Source organism: Bombus huntii, chromosome 6, assembly GCF_024542735.1.
Source record: "Bombus huntii isolate Logan2020A chromosome 6, iyBomHunt1.1, whole genome shotgun sequence".
Taxonomy (NCBI): domain Eukaryota; kingdom Metazoa; phylum Arthropoda; class Insecta; order Hymenoptera; family Apidae; genus Bombus; species Bombus huntii.
Window position 1 is genome coordinate 17137998 of NC_066243.1, and position 18035 is coordinate 17156032.

General features: G+C 40.9%; 1 protein-coding gene across 2 annotated transcripts in view; it reads left to right on the forward strand.

Moving 5' to 3' along the window:
• Positions 1 to 811: 811 nt before the first annotated feature.
• Positions 812 to 18035, forward strand: part of LOC126866796 (choline transporter-like protein 1) — a 54384-nt gene continuing 37160 nt past the window's right edge. Inside the window, exon 1 of one of the 2 annotated variants that reach the window (XM_050620756.1) lies at positions 812 to 829. The gene's annotated coding sequence lies outside the window, so the exon portion shown is untranslated. Of the gene's footprint in view, positions 830 to 7741; positions 8054 to 18035 lie in introns of those variants that run through there. The other variant, XM_050620755.1, reaches the window with a different exon arrangement.

Here is an 18035-nt window from a genome sequence, read left to right on the forward strand (position 1 = left end):
TTAGTTGTTCCGCCAGACGTTCCGATTTTACAATCAAATTAACCGTTAATGGAACATATCATCGAGCGCGTACGAGTCGATGGGAATTGGCGAGCACATAATACAGGTCCATGCGCCCGTTGCCTAAAGGGCAATCGATGCTATTTCTCTGTATACGTGACGTTATATGTACACGCGAACGCACTATAGCCGACAAGCAAACCAGAGACTATCTGTATGTAGAGAGAAACACGCGCGCATATACACACGGATAGTCGCAAGCTTCGGTTGCCTGGAGACGGGAAACACGGTGGGCGGAGGAGCACGGCGAAAGACAGAAATTGGGCTACAGTCATGGTTCCATTTGGACGGCACGCGGATTACGCGCAGGAAGTTTTCATCGTGCCTCGATGATTAACAACGCGATATTTATCGAGATTCCGTGCTTTGTATCTCTTTTGTTTTCTATCGCTCGTCAAGGATGATACAGCCCGCGCATACGAGCGGCGATGCGTTCTTCTCGCGATTGAACCGTGTAGTGCGTCATAACCTCTGCGTAGTCGCGAATTTTCGCGTCGAATCCACGCGAATCGTTCAACGACCACGTATATCGATGTACACGTAGAGCGATTGGCAACGTACCGCGTCGTGAGTTAAATTTTCTTCGTAACGTATAGGCGATTGAATAGAGGTCTAATTGGCGGTGGTATTTATGACAGACTCGTGAGGCAGGTGCTTGTGGACTTGTCGGAGAATTGGTGGCGATTTTTGTCGTGCAAACGATAGCCGTTGACCGGCCGTATCGGATATGCTTCTTTTTTATTTGCACGCGTCACGTGGACAATTTCGGGTGAGCTGTGTCTGCTGTGTCTCATCTGCAACAGCTGTGTAGTCACTGCGAAACGCGTTTCGCTCTTTGCTTCCTTGTTCATCCTCCGTACTTTTATTTCTACTTCATCTTTTGTTTCGTTTTATCATCGCTACCTTCGAATATCTGGACTCATGCAAGTATTTTCCAACGCTCGTAGATGTCTCTTACGAATATATTATTACGAGCGTGTAACAAGTATCGAATACGTTTTATTAATAGAACGAATAATCGACCGTTTAAATAGTCTCGTGTCTTCTACGAAATATGTACTCGTACCAAATTGCCCGTATAACTCGTACGTAGGTAGGTTTTTAGATTCGTTTCAAGTTGTAGCGATGTAATCGTGGTGGTCGTATGTCATTACGGCGCTAAATGAAATATCAGAATGTTTTATACGACACGTGCGATATGGTTATAAAAGTTTTGTACGGTTAGTATTCAAATACTTTCGTGAGTCAGTGTATCATTATCTGCATACGTGCTTATCTACTGTTACGCAGTATAGTCCGTTACGATACACGAGGTTTGTCGTCAATTTCTCCGTAATGCGGGCTAGTTCCTTTCGTAATTATGATTGTAGCATTTATTATTGATATTATCATAACGCGGGGCTGCATATTGCGACCGTGTGTCGACCGCGTTCAGGACGCGGAATTATTTTCGATAATTATTTAACTTGTCCTCGTACAACGTACAAAAATAAAATTTTTATTGTAATAAAAATTATCATTCGCAACGAAAATTGTTGGCCACGCGCCGTTATCATTTGTTCGATGGTTTAATTTCGACTTGGTGCGTTTGATAGAAATTGTATTCAAATTGCGATCTTTTCGAATAATAACGCTTTGTTACGAATGAGGTTACGGTCGAGCGTTTTCATTGGTCCGTAAATTTCGACGATTATTGTTTGACCGATATCGATTATATCAGGAGGCGTTTGTATTTTACATTTCCACGTAGGGATCGTTTCACCGTTCGTGGAAAAAAATCACATGCGTGATTAGATGCGGTGAAAAAGTATCCCTTTCCAAGTAGATGCGCATAAACGACCACAAAACAATTTGGCCGCGGTCCAGTCAAATCGGTGACACGTCGTATATTATTGGCGACGCACATGGACTCGAAAATTTGCGTGCGAGATTTTTGAACTGTTGCCTAACAACCGTGGGCACGATATCGATAAAAAGTCAAAATTCCGGTGAAAGAAATCCGACTATTTTTGTCGGTGCGTGTCAATTTTTAGAAAACCTATATATCGTAGACACAGACGCTCTTCGCTGTCGCGTTAAATATTTACACGTTACCGGCGATCACGAAATAAAAGCGAAAAAGAATGTAAAAAATTCTGCGTCAGAAATTTACGTCGTTTAATTTCGTACAACTTTTGTTGGCAATATCGAATCTTTCAACTGGAAGCGTAGAAATTTCGTTATACGTAAACTTCGAAGACATCGCTTGCGCGGCTGGTAACGCTAATACTTGCGAACTATCCAAGCAGAAATACGTAATGAGACTACATGTCAATGGATGGCACCACCGATGTATAAACTTGAGTAGCAGCCTCGTGCACTCCCGAGGCGTGTGACGCTCCTGCCAACGTAGCATACAGCCGCGCTGTACTGCTTACTTTGCTTAAAAACGTTATCGTGCATTATGCGCCTTCGATACCATGCACGAGATATTTCCATGTATCGAATAATTCGTCAGGGGAACGATTCAAAAATAATCTGTCGCTTGTTATCGTGAAATATTGACCCCGCCTCATTATTGATTCAGTCCCGTCAAACACACATGCTGACAAAACATTCCTGCTCTATTTTCATGGTTTGTTGTTACGTGTATCGTAACGGAGCATGCACCGTTCCCGTATACGTAGTCGATAACTTTTCTGACGTATCGGTAATCTTTGTCGAAACGGATAATTCGCGTAGTCGAGCGAAAGCGTGAGGTATACGCGAGTATATCGCGTATGTAGATACTAGAGAGCAGATAAAAAGGTGAATCGATAAATGCGTCTGGCTGGTTCGTGTTCAATTTTTCAAACGTCCAGCCTTGCCGTGAGCTTCGCATTGTTATTCCACGGGACGAGTCCTCTTCGTAAATCGCACTCGATGGATTTATCATTCTAATTTTAATTCCACGGCGATGTTTACTTTCGCGAATATTTATAATGCGTATCAAATCCTCCCATATGTTATATTTTCTGGTTATATCCATTTCCATCGCCCAAGGAACCATTGCATTATGTATTCCGTATCGCTGCTCCAATGTCACGGACCGTCGATGTAACGACAAACTATCGATGTTCCCGTTTCGTACGTCGGAGGTCGCTGGATTCACTGTGACTATTCCTATATGTCTGTTCGAATGCACGCGTATTTGGCTGCGATACCGCATAGAAATGACGCGTGCTCTCGGTACCAAGGAGGACGTTTGAGATTTAGAACTTTCGTATATCTTGTCTCCCAAGTGAAAGAAAAGATACAGCAAAGTACTCGAACGTTTCTTACGGATATATCGCGCGCTGGTATGCAAAACACTTTGGAAATTGACGCTATAACGAGACAGAATTGTCACAGTTGGAACGCGTCCGAGAAGAATCGGTTGGATCGATTGCTATCGCGAAAATAAATTACCAGATTCATGGTCTACGTTCAGCCAGCAAGATCTTTGTACGTGAATATGCTCGTACGTATTTCCGGTCCAGTTTCTTTTTTCTTCGAAAGGAAAAAAGCTCGTATAGTGCTTCGAAGAGTTCCATGTTCGTTCGAGACTTAACAAATTCGATAGCGATAGTGGCGTCTCGCAACGGTGCTAAGAAAATTTCCTATTTCCGTTTCCTATTTCTATCGCGATACGCGTAAGATCGGTACGTTACGGTTGACGAGTGCATGTTACCAGAAGCACCGCCATGTTACAGTCCTAATACCGAGAACTAAATTTCCCTACGGAATGATATTTTTTCGTGACAAGTAACTTCTCTATTTGCTCGACGTAATTTTCGCGGATCGTCTGGCCACTGGCCAGGATATGTGTGGGCGAGTCGCGGTTTAATCGAAAATTTATATTTAGCTTGAAAATTAGATTAAAAATTTTTGTTTCGCAAACTGTGTCATCGGATTAATTACTCCGCATGCCACGATACTATTTCGCGGTGAAAAATACATACGTTTCGACTTCTCCGTTCATCGAGATTCATGTTGCAGCGTGAATCATCGACAAAAATTCGTAAAACCAACGCCAATATCAACAAGTAGTAACGTACGTAAGGCTTCTTTCGTGTAAAATCGATGCAGATAATTATACTATACGGCCACGTGCACGCAATATGGTTACGTTCGGAGAAATATCTCTTTCGTTTTAGCGAAATCTTGTTATAGACGTTCGGTTGCATAATTTTATGTAATTCGTCACGCATCAAGGAAGCGTGGATAGGACGATAGTGTTCTGTTAATCGACGACACCGTCCTTCCGACATTGCGTGCGTAACAGTGCATCCTGTTCATGGATAAAAAATTCAACGCGTGAAGATCGTTCGGTGTTTAACTGATTCGTGTAAACAAGACACTCGTCAGAAATCAATAAGCTTCCTGATAGCGTATAATTTCTTCGTTGCAAAGATACTGACGGAACATGAAAGATATCGAAGCATTCGAAGACGTAAGAGAAACCAATTATTTTGCGATATATATACAGGGTGGTTGGTAACTGGTGGTACAAGCGGAAAGGGGGTGATTCTACGCGAAAAAAGAAGTCGAAAATATAGAATAAAAATTTAAAAATTTAAAAATTTAAAAATTTAAAAATTTAAAAATTTGAAAATTTAAAAATTTGAAAATTTAAAAATTTGAAAATTTGAAAATTTAAAAATTTGAAAATTTAAAAATTTGAAAATTTAAAAATTTAAAAATTTTAAAAATTTTTAAAATAACGTCAATCGAGACAACGATCTAGATCCGTTATAACGAGACGCGATAAAGTGCACGCGTACCGAGCGAAAATTCAAAGTCGATTTTCTCGGAAACAAAGCTTCGAACGAAACATTTTTATTCTTTACTTTCGACTTCTTTTTTCGCGTAGAATCACCCCCTTTCCGCTTGTACCACTAGTTACCAACCACCCCGTATATACACTGGCACCGACGAACTATCTGGATACTTTGGTCGATTCGTAGCAGCATATAAATGTTAGTAGAAGATATAAATTAATGAAAAGCTAATGGCTAGAAGCAATATTTATTGCTTTATAAAGGCATCGAATAATAAACTCTAGATATTTGTTTAAACATTGTCCGACTCTACTTATCAACACACAGTTTTTACTTGCGACTCTGTAATCAAATTATATATTATCGAAAATAAGCAAATATCTGGATGCTGTCGAGCGGTACTGTACGCGTAGCGTAACAACTTTGTAAATACAACGTCGTATTTGATTAATTAAAACAATCGTGTTCCATGTACGTTTCAAGTATTATATTACCACATTATGCATTTTCTCGTGTACACCGAGACAGGTTAGTTTTAATTGAACGAGATATTTATGCATCGAAAAAAGAACACTATGAAAAAGCAAACTAAATCGCACTCCGGTTTCCGTTCCCATAAACTTTGTCGCTAGATCACCCTGGCGCTAAATAAAATATAGCGACATATTTTTACGTTCAAATTGGAAACAATATATAACGCGCCCCGTCATCGTTCCAGGAAATATCTTGCCGAAAAAGTTTTAAGAGAGAGTTATTCGGCGTTGATATTTCCCAGAATTTCCTGGCTCCAACAACGCTCGATCTCCTTAATTATTAAACGGATATACACGCGTATATAAAGAAAACCATGGTCTATCCGATACTCGACGGATAGAGAGAATAGTTTGAATTTGAATATCTGGTTCGAAGAAAAACAAGAGGAAGCCCATCGAAAGCCAGCAGGTACATTACCTAATAACCGCACTCGTCGAATCGACGAATTTCTCATCTGCAGTTAGCAACGACAAACACAATGGCGGTGGAGAACAACGGTGTCTGGGATCGCTCTAGAATTAATTCAATGCAAGTGGAATGAAAAGGAGGGATTGAAAACGAAGAAAACCTCGAGGGCCGTAGAAAGACATCGTTAATTTCTTCGGAAGCAAGATGCAGAGATATCTCGTCGGTGAAGCATCTTTTTCAATTTGGCGAAACGCTGAGCTTGTTCTATCGCCTCTCGAGGATGAAGTGGTACCGAATTATATAGGCTAGACGTTATTCGCCTGGCGTTCGTCCCCTGGCTATAAGTTTTTCTTGGGACCGTGTCTATTTCGCAGACACGGGTCGGCTAAAGTGCACCCGCGCGTCATCCATGCGATTTTTTAAAAGTTCCTTCGTCCAGCGGTTGTATAATTAAAATAGACCGTGCCTCGAACAAAGCAGAATTTTTAACGAGTTATTTTTACGAGATAACTCCGACTCCCACTCGCTTTCAACCAGACAGCGGCAAACTTCTCTTTAATGCATTATTTCACGGTTCGAATGTATAAATTACGCGAAAGCGGATTCGGCGATACGAAACACCGCTGCTTTCTTAATTAACAGGCTACAAAGAAACGATCGTAAATTGAAACGAAAGAGCGTAATACAGACAAATGTTTAACAGAGCGTGAACCGAACAAAAATTCCGGTTACATATTTTGCTGGCAGATAGCCTTTTTTTTGCACGCTGCACCAAAATAGCGAAACATATTTATATCAATTTGTGCCAGAGCGAATGTGTTTCCCCTTTCTAGATATAATCTACGCAGTTCGTGGCGTGCCACGGTGGCTGCAATGCAATGCCGCTATGCAATCCTTATTACACGACATACTAATGCCAGTGAAAGTATTTCACGCGAAGACAGTTATTTCCAGCGTGTTTATTTCCCGTGGAAACGATTCTTATTTCATTCCGTGTTTATTATCGTTGTTCTTTCATATCAAGCAACTATCTATTCTCTCGGAATATAGTACGGAAAAATTGCACGAGGGCATCTCTGCTAATCGAATACGTATGTACGTACTTCTTTCGAAATCGCACGATATTCTATACATTTCATGCGATATATCGTTGGCACAAACACCTTTATCGAAAGAAATTACACCCGTAATTATCAACAACGCTATCGCGAAACTATTGCACAGCGACCAATATCGTTTTTTTCATCGATCTTGTCCGCTGCCACTCGTCCATTTTTAAAATCTATCTATCCAATTTGTAGAAAACTTATCGAAATCCATGTTCTCGATTCCGACACAAAATCCATCGAAATATTTTCGAAAATTCGTATATTGTACGATACTAACTATCGAGAATTGAATATTCCTATTTATACACTCGCCGCTGTAGATATACCAGAAATATAATATCGTACTTGAAACGAGCTTGTTCGACTCTCGAATTATTCGCCATATTGGAGTACTTTAACCGCAGACGCAACAACTTGGTAAATTTATTTATCGATATGTAGTACCTATATCGTTTCCAACGATTTATCCATCGTCTAAAATCGTTCGGCGTGTTGCAACCATCCTACGGAACGCACAAACGCGGCTACCCAATTTCTCCGATAGGAAAACACAAGGAAAATGCGCGTTCCGTTGCAATGTCTTACAGAGGAGATTGACCTAATAATTACGCGTTGGCGAACCCACTGAAGGTAGAAGATAGAAGAAGCGCGAACATAGGCCAGAGTAACGAAGGAAAAGCAGCGTGGCGGCAAGCAGAGAAACGAAGAGCGAGCTCGTGTACAGTGTACGTGACAACGAATACAGCGAACTGTCGAGCAGAAAAGGAGGGATACCCGCACAGAGTATCGTTAACCGGTATACACGAGATTACGTTCTCCAGCGTGCAAAAGCGGCGAGGCACGAGTTAGTATCGCGAGCGAACTCGGTCGACACGCAAGTCGCGTCCTCGCGTTCTGCGAATCGTACGAATCGTTGGACGTCGATCGTCGCGAGCGGGAAAACCTACATGGAACGGTTCAAAGAGTCGCGACGTCCACACTGATACCGGCGTTTCTATTTCTGTGTTCCGTGTGGCTGGTCTATCGGAGCGACCAAGCGCAGGCTACGTAGCGTTTCGAACGAAAGGCGTAAAGAGCGTGTTGCGCGCAACGTGAGAGAGAAGGAAGGGGGATCCGTGGATCGGCCCCGTTAATCGACAGGAATCTAGGTGTAACAGAGGAAAGGTACGTGGTGTTCGGCGCAGTTTCCAGCGAACTCGTTACCGACGAGTTTCTCCATCGGCTGGAGAATCTTCTGCGAGTTGGCAAAGTTTCTCGGTTCGACGATGTTAATCGCGATGATACGAAGTAACGCGCGACTGAGAGACACCGCGACACAGGTCCAGTCGCACGTCCATTGCGAGCTGTTTTCTCGATCGTCAGAACGAGAAGAAACGGTATCTCGTGCGGTGATCTCGTTCTACGGTTATCCGGATCGAGTTCGACGAAAGTCGTCGATTTTCTTTCATCGCAGACCCCGAGAGTACCAACTTCGTGCTGGCTGCCTCTCTTTCGGTAATTTCCTTCGACACGAGTTTCTCTGTGTACGAGTTTATTGACAGATCACGCGCTGCTTCTGGTTCTTTTTTCTTCTTCTCGTTTTTTTCTAACTTTTTCTCGGCGAGACCCAGGTGTTATCTTCGAATTGAACCGCGCGATCTTCGTAGACGATAAACCACTTTGCGAAGAATATCGACAGGCATGCTGGATTTCCACGCTCCTTTGTTTGTGCCGGATACAGCCTGCTATCTCGATTGACGTTGTTTATCGGTGAGAAAAGTTCACACGTGCTTTTGCACACGTGCGATTCTCCGCTGAATTCCATCGGTCGATCGCGAATACCTGCTACCGGATCCACTCTTTTGTGGAACCGTTTGCTCGAACCGTTTAATCGAGAATATCGTTCGATTACCCGGTAGAACGTGGTCTCGTCGGTGCACCGGCCATGTCCTTGAACGAAGGAAGCTACGAATTATCATCGCGACGGGATTTACGATTGCCAGAGCTCGGTTCAGCGGCACTCTACGAGAATAATCCTGCGGTATGGCAGCCTCGATCTGGTGTAAGAACGTTGACACGCCGTGTTGGTGACTCATGACGCTTATTTTTACTGTGTCTGGCCTCTTTGTGGTTTCGCTCGTGAACACCGACTCGGGTCAACTGCATAGGGATTGCTAATCCCTCGCAACACCGTTCAAGGTTTGCTTTGACAGGAATTTTCAACGATAAAAAATACTTGTTCCACGTACGTACGCTGTAATTAGGTATTCGGTACTAAATCCAACGTGTCGCAGTTTCAACTTAGCTGCTACTAACCTAATTTGCAACTTGTATAATTGTCGCGCGATGTTTCCTCGTAGAGATTCCCCCCAAGTAACGCGCGATGAAACAAGATTCTAAGAAAAACGAACGATTTATCGATCGACGTCACCGGAAAACCTTCGCGGATAATCGTTGTCTACTTCTTTAGCTTCGTTCGCTCCTTGCGTCGATTCGACACGTACGATAAATGTGGCAAAGCGAAGCGAGCTACGCGTCGCTGTACTTCCGTATGGTACGAACGATTTTATTTCTGGAAATAGAGAAATTTCATTTTTCTATCTGCCGTAAAAGAATTTCGAAACTTATCTCGTTTCGTTGTGTCAATAGTTTGCCACTGTAAAATATTCGTATCGACTTCTTGTATATTTTCGAACGAATAAAAATGTACTGGTATTAACAGCGCGTAACATCGTTCTGCCTACGATTTTCTCCATTTATTCGAAGCGATAACGATCAACGATCGAAAGCGAAAGAGAACTCTTCCGTGTCTTGCTCTTGTCTCGCAGAGATTCGTAATTTATCGAGTCTCGGATTTCCATAAAATTCATCGACAGATTTCCATCGGCAAATATCTAATTTACCGGTTCGATCAGCAAATAATCCACTTACGACCACGATATACGTACGTCGACCGATCGAAATTCGCGTTTCGCTTGCTGAATCGCGAACCGCGCGGCACCCGCACTGTCTCCGACGAACTCGCGTCCAGTTTTATCGATATTACCTACGAAATAGGAAGAAAGCAGACTGTGTGCTGTTTCTGGTGCGTCGACAACTTTTGCCGGCCAATTGAGCTGACATGAAAGCCAAGAGGAGAAATTGCAGCCGCGGGTCAACGAATCGTCCACTTGCACGAACACAAAGGAACGATCCGAGCCACACACGGTCCACTGCCTTTTCTCTTTTTCGTCCAGCTGTCCGTCCGTCGTTCTTCGTTTTTCGTTCTTTCTGGTCGCTCCTCGACGTTTTCCTCGTTGTGTTCTTCCTCGTAACTCGTAACACGTTATTCCCTGCTTTTCGCGAAGTCAATTGTTTCCGTTGCCTCCTTCTCCTTCTCCTTCTCCTTCTCCTTCTCTTTCTCCTTCTCTTTCTCGCGATAGAGACCAAACGACTTCAGGGTAGTTCCGTTTACGATCGATTGCGTGCAATCAAATGGCCTCGTAAACAGTATTACCTGACGCGACGGATGCTTCAATTTGACGGGACGACGTTTAACGACGGAAAAAGTATTGTTTTACCGATCCTGTTACTCCCTTTCTTTCGCTTCGTTTTCTTTTGCATTCACGAGAGAACGTGTACACGCGATCGTGATGGATAAAGTTATTTTTTATAGATTACATCGACGGCGGAACCGTTTTAGCTTCTGCAGGGTAGAGTGCTTGGTAAACGATGGGCTGAATTATTAAACGATACAGCGTTAACGACGCGACGATGGAGAACCATGTAAGATGAAAAGTTTGCCGAGTTAACGTAGTATGGATCGTTGTATTCCGTTTCAACGCGAAGATCGCGATACAGAGATACAGAGAAAGTACGTCTTTTTTGATCTTTTAAATTGTGTATTTGTTGTGTTTGTTGTATTTCTTGTATTTCAAGGAGATACGAAGCAATTATTGGTATTAATCTGTGCGATTTTTCCTTTTAATCTCGTATTGAAAAAAAGGTTTCAAACATGAAAGGTACTTGTGTTCGTTGAAACGAGAACGATATCGAAACGTGAAAAGTTTCGACAGGGACTGTAAAGTTAAACGTATCATTATGTATTATTTGGTTGATCGGAAAGTTTTTGTTCGGTCATTTCTGTTCTCCGCGAAGAAAGAAATCGATCGTTTTGGTATATCAATTAATCCCTGGTATAAAATTCACCGTTACCCGGCGATTCATTTATTCTCCGTGGAATTTTTCGTTTTTATTATTAAAATATTCGTCGTGCAGCAGCAGCTTCGACATTTTTCCCGTCGAAAAGATTTTATAAAGATCTAAACGAGTTACCGATCTTCTAAGAAAGCCTGCGAAAATTGCCACCGTTGCAAATTTTATTACCGGCAACTCTTACAAAATCCAACGGCTGAGGTACACTTTGCTATACGACGATTTATCGATATAATTTATAACAACAGATAATTCCTCCGACACTGCTACGCGATCTTTTTACAGCTTTCGTTCCGATATTTAAAATATACATGTAAATATAACGTTTCAGATGTACGTACTTTATCGTCGAACATTTTATCGATCAAATTTTCAACAACAGACACATTATATATCTTTTTCTAGAAATATTACGTCATTTACCTCGACGTATATTTTCAATATATTGGTTAAAATATGAGTATATTTGAATTAGGTATTTACAATTTATGGAAATTATGCAAAAATATGCAAAATTTTCGAATTATACGTATTACGTAATATTTTCTGTTTACTAATAGATCCTTTCGATTGTATTCTGACAATTCGGCTCGGCTGGGGAAAATTAACTCGCGGAATTACAAACTGTACATTCTGTTTCACATATTCGATCGTTTTGATTTAGGAAAAATCTATATTTGGGTGGTATTTTAATAAAGTGACGTTATGCTAGAAAATATTCCAATTTCCTGTTTTTATTCATTCTTGTTCTTCGTTTTATTTTCTTCCGATTACTGGAAATATAAGTACAATGTATGATATTTCTGTTGGAAATATCAGAGTATCAGATATCCCACTGTTTGAATTTCCATCCGTGCAATAATTAAACGTTATAGGACCGAGAATGAAAGATTGGAACGATATATCGAAAGAAACTTACAACAACAAATATGGATTTCGTTTTGTATTTCCAACGCTCGTAGTTTTTAATCTTATAATTTATCGACGTAAGTAAACGTCAGCTATCTCATTAGGTGTAATTCCGTGGTTCCACGTCAAATGCAAATATAGTATCTTCAATTCTGATCTGCAAGTATGCCGTCGATTGTTTTATTAAAATATTAACGTGGATAGCGTGGAAAATAAATTTTGTTAAAAATTCAAGAAACAGTCCAGCTTGAAAGTAGGAAGATAAAAAGAAGCTCCATTTAACCTAATAAATATTCTACTATACTATACTATACTAGTATTCCTTCAGTACACTATCTTGGCAAAAAAAAAGTGCCACTTAACAACATAAACGATTTGATAATTATACGATTGCGCGGTTTAAAGCGATGAATTTTATCTGTTCAACGTAAGATCGGACCAATTCGTTTTACATAATGCCAAGGTCAACGCCAGCCTTGTATTTATTATTCTACAATCAACGTTCCATAATATCCACCGGAATACTAAATTTAAAACAAGAAATTTTACCTATCATCTATGTTATTGTTTATGTCGAAGCGGAATATCGATACCTTCGTATTTTCTTCTTATAATTAACCCCTTAATCTACAACTACGGCCATAGCCCGTAGTACGATGATCGGGCCAAACGTAAATATTACGGGCACATAATATAAATATAATATACAGGGTGATTGGTAACTGAACAAGCGGAAAGGGGGTGATTCTACGCGAAAAAAGAAGTCGAAAATATAGAATAAAAATTTAAAAATTTAAAAATTTAAAAATTTAAAAATTTAAAATTTTAGAATTTAAAAATTTAAAAATTTAAAAATTTAAAATTTAAAATTTAAAAATTTAAAAATTTAAAAATTTAAAAATTCAAAATTTAAAAATTTAAAAATTAAAATTTTAAAATTTAAAAATTTTTAAAATTTTGAAAATAACATCAATCGAGACAACGATCTACGGTGAGATCCGTTATAACGAGACGCGATAAAGTGCACGCGTACCGAGCGAAAATTCAAAGTCGATTTTCTCGAAAACAAAGCCTCGAACGAAACATTTTTATTCTTTACTTTCGACTTCTTTTTTCGCGTAGAATCACCCCCTTTCCGCTTGTACCACCAGTTACCAACCACCCTGTATATGTCGGGTTGGCGTTAGACTTAGGGGCGTGTAACGTATCCTCATTAGGACAAGCTATCGTCGTCGTTCAATGGAGATTATATTTACAATTATACGTAGAAATGTCGATTTAACAGAGTTTGTCAATTAAACATGGCGATTAGACACTCTCGATGTTAAAGACGACGTTCTTAGGTTCGATAACGAATCCACGGTGAACGGGAAAACTCTTTGTACAATTGAACCTATTTTGAAACACAAAGTGACGTTAGCTGTGACGCACGGGTTTTCCGACCGACCGACAAGACGATGTGCGTAAACGCTCCAAGGTGATCGCAAGAATAAAAGACCGATACGATCACGTTTGTCAATTGCATATTGACCGGGGATATCAGCAAAATTCCAGGCGCCGTTACCAGGCAGACCCGCGTAGAGCCGTCGTTGCTCCTGCCCGGGGCTCGTTTGTTAATCAGCGTGTGTCCCTCGATATTGGTACTTCTTCCGTTAGGTACAAACGTTCATCCCGTGACCGTGGCTACGTTCGGCGACCAGTTGCGTCACCTCGAGCCCAAGCCCACTGTCGTAATCTCGGGCAAACGTAGTCAGATCGTATCGCAACGACTACTTCTTAGTTCTATCATTTAAGTACAGCTATAACAAATAGTTTAGACCAAAGTATCGGGGATCTTCCCAAAATTCCAAAAGGAAGGCCCGATGTCCCTACATCTTCGACATATAACGTAATATATAATAGCTTGTTTAGGTTTTCGGCCCAAAATTCTCGAACATAAATCGTAGGTTAAGGGGTTAAGACGTTACAATTAACATAGATAAATAATAATTATCTAACGTTTCAAACAATGTTATCCTACGTAAGGACAAATTCTCTTAATCCGGCAAGGCATCAACATAATCAATCTTTATTCCTACACGTGTACGTACACGCTATTGAAAACTTAAAGCAGCATCAAAGAATCAGAATATACATCGAGCACAAAAGATCAAGGGAACGCAATCACGATGCGTTTTCAACTCCGACAAGTAATCCTTGGCGCATGAATGATCCCCTTCCGTGGGTTCTGCTCGTGTAGGATTACAAGCGATCGCGTTACGCATTGCTACGTACACGTACAAAAGTAGTTGGTCGAGATTCGCGCAACGATCGCGGCCCAAGAAATCGAGCGGAATTGCAAAGGTTCTGCGGCTAAGAACGGACCGGTGTCACGTAGAATAAAAAGAAATTAAAAAAAAAAGAAACTTTATTTTTTTCTGGTTTACAATATACTTCCGAGCTGTAGGCGTGACTGTTCGAGACTGTCTTGGATGATTTTAGGGGGAGTATTTAAATTCTTTTATTCGTGGGAGTGGCAAAAAGGCTTCGATCATATATTTCGAAGAACGGATAGAGTGACCGGATGTTATCCCGATGGTCACTTATGCTAAGGCGCTTGGAATTTCGCTATTTTATCGCTTTGTTTAGTCGGATTTCGTCCGTGACACCAGCAACGGTTCTCGGAATAAATAACGGTGGAAAATTCAGCTTCCATTTACTTGGATTCGCGAACAAGCCGCCATCGCGCTATTCCAACGTAAAGCGGTTTTAATATTATCGCGAGATATCTTCGACGCGTTCCAGCAACGACCTAGATTTTTCTTTCGTCGCCTGGTGTTCACGCAGGCTACGCATTTTTCACAGCCTGTACGCGAGTGTCTCGACCGATTTTCTCGCCGCTCGGGATATTCGAGACACCGGTAGAATTTCGCGTTAAGTATCGTTGCTCTCGTAAACTAGGAATAGAAACGGCTTCCTGTTTCCGCCAATTCGGGTCAGGTTCTCGGTCGTTCTTTCATTTTATCCGTCCGAAAGATCGAATTTTCGGAAGCTATACGTAGTCTGTTCGTCGTTTATACCGTTCGTCGGATGCACGCGTGAATCCCGATAACTATGATAAATTCGCGGGATAAATTCGTCTGCTTCGTTTGTCATCGCAGCTATATCTTTTTTTATTCATATTTCATCCCGGTTTGTTTTTCAGAATCGTCAACATTTCACCGGTAATTTTACTTTATCACGAGAAGAGGATTTATCCCGACAAATTTCGCTTTTTCCGCGTATTTTCGATCGCACTTGAGCTACCGATGTAGATAACTTCTGTTTACCGTGTGCTTTCTTCTTATTGCGGCTGAAATCGCAATATCGGACGGGTACGTTAATCGCGTAAACTGTTTTTACAAACTGTCAATAATAGCTCGATACGTAAAATCGATATTTCCCATCTTGCTTTCCTCCTGCGATTCTGTGCTCTTGCGGAGCTTACAAATGCTGGATATTAATTTTCTTCGGTAACGAGGGCAATTTTTACAAAGAATCAATTGTATGGTTAATCGAATATCGTGGATACGTTTGTTTCGTAGAGGCAGACAATTTCTCACTACGGTCACGCGTGATCGCTAATCGCGCAAACGTTTTTGCCACAGACTCCATGTAAACAGCAGTTTTTTAGCGACTTTTTAATGCTTCCAAATGATCCGTACCCACGTAGCCTTTGGTTCGCGATTAATGGACATTCGATAATTTGCTACGAGGAATTTGCTACATCGCTAAATGTGCAATTTAAATATTCCGATGCTTGTGCACTGTGACGGATTTACGGAAAGTTTCGACCATCGGTCGACTAGTTTGGTAGTTCTATCGTCGAGACTGATAACTTAAGATTTATCAAATTTCATTAATGGCGCAACTTCGATCGTGCCAAGTGCTTCTTCGACGATGAACTCCGTTGAATCGAACTTCTCTATAAGAAATGTACTTTAAAATTATTCGTTCGAACGTTCCACTCGATCCAAGCACGAGGACACTGCTGCGTAAATCGATAGCCAGAGAAAATTGGGATTAGTAAATGATTTTCTGGGAAGAGGCGAGGTCGTAGCGCGATACAAAGCTGCAATTGCTTTGCACCTACGCGTAAAACGTGGGCGGAGATTATTAAAGTTCCACGGGAGCATGACGCGAAGCTGTTTTACGAAAAAAGAAAGGCGAAACAAAGGCATCGAGAAACGTCGTCGTCATCCGGCAAATTGCAATTTCGATCCCCTTCGAAGTCTTGAAAGCTTGAAATCTTAGAAAGAAGAACACGCGAGAGACGACCAATCGCGCTAATAATTAAAATGGACGCGACGCTCTTTCATCTTCCGTGATCGAATGCGTTTCAGACGAATGCACGTCGATCGCGTAAAATCGAGTCATTTTCAATCTCGCGTTTCCCGATAACGGAATCGTAACGAACCACTGGAAATAATTCACGTCGCTTCATTCGATTAGCGAATCGATCATCGGCCTTTCCACCGAGGCCTCTTCTCTTTTTAAGTTTCTATCCACAGATAGAGACGGCTCGAACGACGAGTGTTTTATCATTTTGTGATAAAGCTGATCCAAAGTGGTGATACGCAGCGTTTACTAGTAGATATAGTTGCACATACAGCGGTGGCCAAATAGATAAGAATATTTATGTAACATTGACGATTAAAAAATTTGTAACAATTCGTAACAATTACTTGTTCCAATGGAAAATAAAATTACATCGGTACCCCGTTTCGTACCGCGCGTCAACAACTACAAAATCAGCCTACAGTTTTCAATTCTGATTACACAAAACCTGATTGGAGACACTTATGCAAAATCAAACGTTTGATCGTACAAATGTTGTCGATACGATTTCGTTTTATCGTATGCTCTGCTTGCAGTTCTCCGACGAATATAATCTACCTCTTTTGAGAAGAATAGAACGAGTCGCTTTTCCACGCGTAATGCGGCATCTTGAAGACCAAACTAACGAGACAGCGTTGTTTCGTAAAAATACAGTATCGTCAACCTGATCTGGGAAAATCGAAGAATTAAACAGTCGATCGCCACTGTAATTGGCAGATAACGCGAAGTCAGTTGCACAACGCGCGATCATCTCCGTTGCATCGCGACACAAAAACCTTCGGTGTTTCTACCTTGCGACGAACTCGTTGTCTGTGGATCATACGTGACAAGGATGTTATTATGAAACATTTGTTACGCGCCAACGTCCCCGTTTCGCGGCCTGGGTTTTTACGTTCCCCGCGGATGGTAAAAAAAAAAAAAAAAAAAAAAACCCCGGCAAGTGACTTCAACTTCCAACAGTGTATTTTGCCAGTACGTTTTATTGAAAATCTGCGCGAGGAACGATAGCAATTTAGCGGGATCGCATAGCAGTTTTGAACGAAATTCAACCTTTAAATTGGAAAACTGTTTGGAAACGTATCAAAGGCAGCGTAAACTCCTTTTCATTTTATAGAACTTCATATTACGTTATTTATTGGAGTCTTTATGCGCCGTTTCTGGTCCCTACATTCTTTCGTCAATGGTTATCGAACGTATCGATTTTATGAAGATTTTACGTAAAAGTATTCGCAGCATTTAATTAACGATCGTCGAATAAAGTGTTAACAAGTTGTGTGATAAGTTCGCCCGATTCTTGCACATCTTAAGGCAAGTTATAGAGAAACGTTACTTACGTTAATCGCAGTGGATAAGTAACGTTGTCGATCGTTGATCAATAACTGAAAATTATTCCGGTTTTCTTTGAGTTTACGAGATTCGAGATCATCGCAACATCTACTATATCGTTACCATCGAAACGTTAATTGTTTCAATATTTGGAGAATTGTAATATGTGCGAACAGGGATGTAGAAACATAAATATGTACTGGAATTTTTCGATGAAGCTTTGCAGCGATGGATGGCGTCCGAACGAAAGCTATTTAAAAGACTTGTGAAAGATTTAACACTTGTAAAATACATCGTATTTTTTAACGAAACCCTCGAATTTTACTTCATTGCCGTTTGGTTGTTTAAGCGAAAATGTTTATTAGATCCTTTACGATGCAAA